The sequence below is a fragment of the Chinchilla lanigera genome, unplaced genomic scaffold (assembly GCF_000276665.1).
Source record: "Chinchilla lanigera isolate Chin_1 unplaced genomic scaffold, ChiLan1.0 scaffold00001, whole genome shotgun sequence".
In the NCBI taxonomy this organism is placed as follows: domain Eukaryota; kingdom Metazoa; phylum Chordata; class Mammalia; order Rodentia; family Chinchillidae; genus Chinchilla; species Chinchilla lanigera.
In genome coordinates, this window is record NW_004955402.1 from 41,970,545 (window position 1) to 41,979,609 (window position 9,065).

At 41.7% G+C, this 9,065-nt stretch overlaps 1 pseudogene; it reads left to right on the top strand.

Annotated features, from left to right (window-relative positions):
* The first annotated feature begins 4,008 nt into the window (after nucleotides 1–4,008).
* Nucleotides 4,009–8,041, top strand: LOC102006731 (annotated as a pseudogene).
* Nucleotides 8,042–9,065: the final 1,024 nt, after the last annotated feature.

Genomic DNA, 9,065 nt, shown 5'->3' on the forward strand with positions numbered 1-9,065 from the left:
TGAGCAATTCCTCTACTCTACTTATCCATAATAAGTTCTGGACCAAGGGGCTACATGGTGAACCACATGGGACCCTCACGAGCTGCCCACTAGGAGCTATTTTTCTTCTTATAGCTCCAATAAATACTAACCCTTTCACTTCCATTCTTCCCTCAATTTCATTCTTCAACTCCATGAGGCAATGGTCTGAGTTTATATGATGATAGGTGTTTCAGAGTTGGAGATCCCACCAAGCTTGATAGAAGGCAAAACCTCCAAGTGGCAATGGTTTGTGTTTTTTCCTTTTTTTCTCCACTTGCAATATGCTTTTTAAAGTCATGGCTACAATTGATAAGGACAACTCTCTTTTGCTACTATGGCCTCTCAACTCTGACTTTCTGCTGCTGCTTCTTTTTTTTTTTTTTTTTTTCCCATTATTTTTGAGGTAAATTTTACTAAGTACTAGAAACCACACTCGAGAAAGTTTTGAGTCCCAATTGTCTTTCTGTACGTAGTGCGGTGATGTTTTTGGAGTCAGTGTTGGGCCCCATAAATAAAGTTTCTCCTGCCTCAGCCTCCCAGGTGGTAGGATTACAGGTGTGCATCACCACACCTGCCATTAATACTATTATTTATGATTTGCTTTATGTTTTTAAAAAACATTAAGTGTGCTGGTACAGCGTAGCTAGTCATGACTGTTGTTCTAATATGTTTAAATTGTTTTGCTTAGTTGCTACCTTGTGTGCTGCTTATAGTTTGGAGATATCACTTAGCAACTACAGATCACATACCATTTTAGGTAGGGAGATAAATTTGTGGCTAAAATTATCATAAGTATACCAGAATGAATTTAAATGATGGGAGGAAAGCTAGCATTAGAGAAGTAACTGAAAGAGGCTCCAGAAAAAATAACCATCGCAAGTAGGACTCAACAGTAGTTGCAGGACCACGGAATGTTCTGGTAGGCTGTTCTCAGAGAAGGACTGAGATAGAGGCCTTCCATGGACCTGTGTGCCTCTCCTACTAGCTGGGAAAATAGAGAGGCTATACACTTTCCTTTTCTCCTCCCGCACGGGCCACCACAATAGGAACTGTCCCTGGAACCATGAGCAAACTTCCTGAGTCCCCAGCTCCCATTAATCCCCTCCACTCTCCATGCCTATCTCTCCCTGATAACCAGTATCAGTAAATTTAAAGGAGTTGAGATTTCTGACAGATTAAAACCTGAGTGGGAGAGAAGGGGTTTTCTTAGGAGAGAGAGGAGGGATAAAAGAAAATGAGGGAACTCCTTTTTTGGATTGAGTTTATAGGCTATGCTTCAGAGGCTAAGGGGTTGGGAAAACTATGATTCAGAGGGCAAGGGCTTGAAGGGAGAGGGAAAGCAAAAAATGAAAAGCATTTGGCTGGACTTGCCAAAGTCACCATGTCAATGTTTTTTTACCTCCTGGCTGGCTCACCAAAAGAAGACCTCACTGGGGTGAATCTGAGAGGTCCCCAAGAGTGAAATAAGGAACCTAACTTATCCTTTCATAGAATAAGTTTGCAGGTTTGACTCTTTTCATGGAAAAATAATTTCCCATATGTGTCAGAGGCATGGGAAGGATTTATTTGGCAGAGATTTTATGACACACTCAAGAGTAGAGTGTGGGTGCTCAGGATATAAGGTATATTATTCCCTGAAACAGGGAACATTTAAACTTTTCTTGGAGGGGTGTAAACTCCAGGAGAATACAAGCCACTCCTAAGAATAGTACTAGCTTTTTTACCAGTCTGGGCGGGTTTTTTTTTTTTTTTTAATTTAAGCATTTTTTAAATTCTCTCAACCTGTTTCTTTATCTTAGGATCAGGTTGTTGGTCCTCATTTTTTAAATTAAGCCACTTTAATGCCTTTAGTATTGGGGAGTTTGGGGTATAATAGATCTTTCAGGGAAGAAGCCTAAATTGAAACAAAAAATACTGATGTGAATCACCTTGAGTAACTTCAGCTGGGCCCTGGAAGTGGCAGGGTTCTTAAAAGTACAATTTTTAGTCATAATTTCCTTTTCTCCTTTTTATTTATTGGTATGGCTTGTATCTAGATGTCCCCTCCAAAGGCTCATGTGGTCATAGGTGGGTCTTTTAGAAGTTGCTGGGTCTAGAGTGTGTGCTGCTGGGGTCAAGGATGTGATGGTGGGGTTGATTCATGCTGCAGTGCTAAGATTAAGCCTGCCCCAACCTGGGTGTGAGTGCTACCTTCCTAAGAGTGGGCAGCCTGGATAAGACGTAATTGGCCAAAAGAGGGTCATCACTTGCTGCGCTCTGCCTGCCATGAACTATTTCTGCTCTGCAATGCCCCTCTGCCATGCCACCTTGACTTGAAGCTACCAGCAAACTATGAACTGAAACATCTACAAATTGTGGGCCAGATATACCCTTTGGGTGTCAGGTATTTTTGTTTCAGCCATGACAAAAGTAACTAAGACATAGAACTTTTTTTTTAAGGTTATACTTCACCATAACTGATAAGAGCCATGTTCCTCTTGATCAATGAGACAGTATTATTCAAAGATGTGTGTTCTTAGGTGGTCAAATAGGCATTTATTCTGACATACTGCAGATAATTTTTGTAGCTCTGTATGTGTAAATCTATGAAATCCTAAAGATATGACCAAACTAATTCTTGGTCTTGGCATTAGTAAATTGTGTGCTTTCACCCAAATGGTAATTCACATTGGTTTACAGAAAGAGGATATACCTTTCCAGCAGAACTAAGCTTGGTTCACAGAAATACTGGCTTTTAAAAATTTAATTAACTAATTAAAGAAATTAATTACCTTGGTCACTATGTTTTTCTGAGCTGAAGTGTACTGTACAGACTGCATTTGCTTGTTTTATGCTTACTTGTAAACTTTGTAACTTTGACAACATTCTAACGTTTTAGGGTGTTGACTACAAAAAAGAATTAGACTTGACAATGAACTCTAGATAAACAGCCTAAGAGCCACTCTTTATAAATTTCTGATATTGCTCAAATTTGGCAAAAAGTGTTTTATGATGCTGACTCCAGTTTTCTGTCACATCTTCTTTAATGTGTGACATGTTCCTACTAACCATCCCTGGGGAAAGCTACCTCAGCACTGAGGGGCAAGACTGCAGAGGGTTCGTTGGCAATGCCTTCAGAAAAGAAAAAAATGCACTCAGACAAGGGAGGGGGTTGTGACATCTGTGTGTCAACCCTACCCAAATAAATAGAGCAACAGAGGTTTTAAAAGAAGGTTCTTATACATAATCATCTAAAAACAACAACAAAAAAAGCCCTTGTAGCAGGTATAACGGTTAGGTATCTTTTTACTCTGGCTTTCTTTTACATTTGATTTCACAATTTTTAGTGTGATACCTTTTCAGGTTCAAGCATCTGACTTCCCTTTGTTTGTGCCTTAGCTACCTTTGATCGGATCTACACACCAATCCGATGTGAGACACCCAGCCAGATGATGCAGCACCTTGTGACTCTCAAGACTGAAGATAAAATAAAGTGTGTGGGGGGGTTGTAACCAGCACTGCAAAATGAGACTATTCTTTTTCTTACAGAGATAAGCAACTTCTCTAAACTTCTTCCTGAAGAGCACGAAACCAGCACCCTTTCTTCAACCAAAAAGAAGTGACAGAATATGCAGTTGTCAGCCCCACAAGAAAGGGGAAGGTGTGCAGAACGTGATGGCTAGAAGCGGTGACGCAAGTGTAGAGACCTGCATTATCTCTCTGTACTGCCCCTCCCCTCCGTTCCTTAAAGGACCCTAATGCACCTATATACGCAGAGGCGGTAATTTAAGACAAATAGGCTCCACCATCTCAGAACCAGCTTTGAACAAATCCTTTCCACCACCACCACCACCCCCGTTTACCAGAATAAATGGCCTCCTTTAGTTTGGACAACAGTAAGCAAACAAATCTGACGGTGTGAACCTGAGTTGCCAGGAACAATCGGCTGCCTTATCCATGGGCTCTGCATCTGGCAATTTAACCAACTACAGATAGACAGTATTCCTTTTAAAAAATATATTTGTACTGGATGTCTACCGCCTCCCCCCCTCACATAATTATTCCGTAAACAGTACCATATTACTACTATTTACATGACATTTACACTGCATTAGGTAATAAAAGTAATTTAGAGATGACCTAAAGCATGTGGGAAAGGATGCATTGATTATATGCAAGTGCCACGCCATTTTATATAAGGGACTTGAACATCCGTGGATTTCATTATCTGGAGAGGTCCTGGAAGCAATTCTCTTCTGATAGTAAAGGATGACTATACAGTGCTCTGTGTCTGATAAGTGGCCCTTACATGCCACCACCATATTGAATATCACATGCCTGGCTAGCGTCTTTCCAGAGCTCCCAGCACAGAGGCTTGTGCTCAGTAAACGCTTAGTAACTCTCTTTGGCGGGTAGCCTCATTCAGTCCAGTCTTTTTCCAGAGCAGCAGTTTCCTTACAGTGCAGCTGAAAAGGATACTTCCAGGAACAGGCTGAAGTTTGAACGAATGAATGAATGAATGAACGAACGAATGAACGAAACTATCATTCCGAAACTATCATTCCGCTTAGCCGAAGCTAGCCAGCTAGGGGCGCTCTCTCCTGCAGTCGTCTTGGTCCGCCTCCGGCCCTCTCGGGACTTTTCTGGTTTCTCCACTGGATCCCTCGCACCTCCCGGTGTAAGCAAAACATAGTCTTTACGTTTTTTTCATCCCTACCGGCCACCGTAGTTGACCGTCAGGCCACGTTTAGGCAATGCAACGTCGGAGCGTTGTCCTGTTGACTTCGGGCTACTTCCGCGTTCGCGTAGGTTGACAGCTGCACTTTCCTGAGCAGTGCCACACCTACAGGTGTGGAGGGGAGGTGCGTTACTTTAGTAGTGAGCATGCTGCCTATGTGAGACTGTGTCTGAGCGAACCGGCAGACGTCTTCCAAGAGCATTTATATACATTCAATATTTTGCTACTCCACACAAACTTTGAAAGAGGGGAAGAGGCAAAAATCCCGGGGATGCCTCTAGCGCCTCTTTTCTGTCTCAGACCGAGAAGGGGCAAATGGCACAAGCAGTGTTCGCTTAATTAATGAACCCATTAAGTAATCAGAAAATGTAAATAATCGCTAAGATCTGTTTGTGAGAGAGAGGGTGAGGGAGAGGGGAAAAGGGGGAGAGGGGGAACGGAATTGAAAAGTTAACTTTCCTTTTCCCCTGTAGGGTTCAGTGTAAGCACTTAGGTTTGCTGGTTAATTTACCCGGTCCTGGAGAACCTGTACTTCAGTGACTCCCCAGGTGCTTCATTTTGCGGAACTGCTTGTTTGTAAGTACCTTGATCTGTATCCCTCCCTAGAGGAAAAAAAAAAATTTCTTTTCTTTTAAAGCCTCGCTGGATGCTCTTTTTATTTAAGGATAATGCATAACTCCAGCAGTTAAGGCTCTGGAACCGTATACGTTGCGATATAACAAAGAACTCTTATTTTCTGGCTCCATGGCCTTGATCAAGTTCCTTAACCTCTCTAAGCCACCAGTGTTTTAATTGTAAGGTGATGTTAGTCCTTCTCAGGAAAAGTGGCTATAAGGATGATATGTGATGAAGTATACAATGGGTAGTATGTGTTTAATAATAATTTCTTGTTCTTTTATTCCATGATCATGCATGAATCAAACCAGGAATCGAACTCAGAACCTTGTGCTTGCCAGGCAGGCGCTGTGCCGCTGAGCTATATCCCCGGCCTCAGACTGTAGGACTGCTTGTGGACCCGCTCCCAAACCCTCCATTCCTCTCCTTCATGCACATACCTGTCCCTCTCCTCATTCCATCTTTGTGAATGGACTTTTTCTTTTTCTTTTTTTTTTTTTTTTTTTTGAGGCAGGGTCTCGCTGTATAGTTCAGTCTGACCTTGAACTCTCTATGTCGTCCAGGGTGGCCTTGAACTCACAGTGGTCCTCTTACCTCAGCCTTAGAAATGCTGGGATTACAGGCCACCACCTTGGACAGCATTGCAGAATGCCTCAGACTCATCATATCCTTCCACTGTCCCAGCTTTCAGCAAATAGCCTATCTCTTGCTTCAAACCATTACATAAGAGTTCTCAGATACTCCTTTGAAACCTACAAGCTTTTCTACATCCACATCCATCTTTTCTCATACCTCACAAGTGCTGTCCTCCCTCTTGTGTGCCTCTCCATGCTTGTGTAACCCTCACGGAACTCCAATCTAATCTCTACACTCCAGCACGGTAAACCCTTAAAACTATAAATCATTTCATTGTCTATGCTGCAACCTTCCATGACTTCATTTTTCTCTCTGGAACCCCAACATCCTTACAAGTTCAGGCTGTGTATTCCTCTTGGTTGTGTTTACTTTATAGAGGGACACTTAACCAGCTCAGACTGATTTCTTTATTGAATTGACCTGTGTATGACGTGGGGTTTGGGATGTCTTTAAGAAAGGTGAAGACAGAGTCAAACAGAGATGTAAAGTTTTGCTACAGAGGTGGGAAAACTGTCAGAACAGAATTATGCCCACTGCAAGCAATGAAGAGCTGGGCCTGGTGGCACATGCCCGTAATCCTAGCACTCAGGAGGCTGAGGCAGGAGGATCACTGTGAGTTCAAGGCCAGCCTAGGCTAGATAGTGAGTTCAAAGCTAGCCTGAACTACATGATGAGACACTGTCTCAAAAAAACCAAAAACAACAATGGAATATAGCTCAGTGACACAGCACCAGCCTGGCAAGCACAAGGTCCTGAGTTTGATTCCCAGTACCAAAAAAAAAAAAAAAAACCAAAAAAACAAAAAAGAAAACAATGAAGAAGGCGTCTAGATGTTTTCATATGTGAACAATCGTGTCATTTTGGCAGAAGTTGAGACTTTCGATGGGGGCTGTCTTTGGGGGTCTCAGAAGCCTGGCTAATGATTTCTTACTTTATTGTTTATCTTTTTCTCTTAAAGTAGATCATTAAAATATTTTTAAAATTCTTTTTTGTTTATACAACTTTTTTAGGTGTAATATTTGTATATCTTTATGGAGTACATTATGGTAATTCTATACATGTGTACAAGGTGTACTGTTCAAACCAAGATAATGACCATTCCCACCTCCAACCATTGATCATTTTTATGTGCTAGTCATATTGAATTTTTTCATGGGTTACTTTAATCAGTAGTTACCCTACTATGCTAAGGAAGAAGCAGAAGTCATTCTTCCTCTCTGTTTTGATGTCCATTATTTAGATTCTTTCTGTCCGCACTTTCCCTGCCCTACCCAGTCTCCATTGGCCACTTTCTGTTCCTCTAAAACATGGACTTTGTAGTTTCCCCAAGTGAGTGAGAACATGTAGTATTTGTCTTTCGTGTCTGGCTTATTTCACTTAAGATAATGACCTCCAGTTCCATCTATGTTGCTGCATGTGGCAAGATTTTATTCGTTTTTTTACAGCTGCATAGTATTCCATTATGTAAGTATGTCACATTTCTTTATTCACACACTGAAGGGCATCTAGATTGATCCCACATTTCACCTGTTGGGAATAGTGCTGCAATAAATATGGAAGAGTCTCTTGCTGCAGTAATGCAAGTGGGAGCACCAGGAGCTTAGGCTCGGAGCGAGACACTTTGTATTGTTTTAAGAAAATGGCAAACAAGCCAGACATGGAGGAAATCCCCAGCTTCGATAAGGCCAAGCTGAAGAAGACTAAGACGCAGGAAAAGAACACCCTGCCGACCAAAGAGATCGCTGAGCAGGAAAAACGGAGTGAGAGTTCCTAAGAGCCTAGAGGATCCCGTACCCCCGTCATCTCTGAGACTCCCCAGACGTGATGTGGAGGAAGAGCCCCTTGCAAGATGGACAAGAGCCACAAGCTGCACTGTGAACTGGGGCACTCCGTGCCAATGCCTCCGGGCAGTGGGTCTCTCAGGGGACCATCCCCCCACCGCCCCAATCAGACTGTCAAACTTTCCGGTTTGCCCTGGGATATTATTGAAATTATTTGTATGTTGAATGAAAATAAAACACATCTCGTGGCAAATAAATAAATAAATAAGTACGGGAGTACAAGTATCTCTTTGGCATAATGATTTAATCAACTTTGGATATATACCTTACAGTGGAATTGCTGGACAGTATAATAGTTTTATTTTTAAGGTTTTTTTTGAGGAATCTAATATCGTTTTGTGTAATGTCTGTACTAATTTACACTCCCACCAGCAGTGTATAAGAGTTTCTTTTTCTCTACATCTCAACCAACGTTGAGTATTTTTTGTCTTTTGATGTGAGCCATTCTACTTGGGGTGAGATGATTCATCATTGTGGTTTTGGTCTGTACTTCTCAGGTGACGTGCCAGTTAATCTTGTCAGTTTAGCTGCATTAATAAATGCCTGGCTGGGGATTTAGCTTAGTGGCACAGCGCCTGCCTGGCAAGCCCAAGGTTGTGAGTTTGAGCCCCAGTAGCAAAAAATGCAATGAAGAAGCTTCTTAGTGTGATATAATCCCATTTGTCTAATTTACTTTTGTTGCCTGTGCTTTGGGGGTTCTATCTAAAAAACCATTGCCTACACCAGTGTCTTGAGTGTGTTCTTTTCTGTTCAGTACTGTGGATTAAACCCAGAGTATACGAAGCTACATTTCCACCTGTTTATATTTTTTATTTTGAGACAGAGTCCCACTATTTGCCCATGCTAGCCTCAAACTTGCAATCCTGCCTCAGCCTCTCAAGCAGCTGGAATTACATGCCTGCACTCTATGTTTTCTTGTAATAATTCCACAGTTTAAGCCTTCACATTTAGATCTTTGATTGATTTTTGAGTTGATTCTTTAATACGGTGAGAGCAAAGAATCTACTTCCTTTTGCATATGCATATCTAATTTTGCCAGCTCCATTTAACTGAAGAGACTGTTTCTTTACCACCTGTGTTCTTGGCACCCTTGTAAAAAATCAGTTTGCTTATGAACATGGATTAACTTCTGAGTTCCCTATTTTGTTCCATTGGCCTATGTGTCAACTGCTTTGCAAGTACCCTGCTGTTTAATCACTAGAGCCATGTAGTATGTTTTAAATCAAATATTGTGT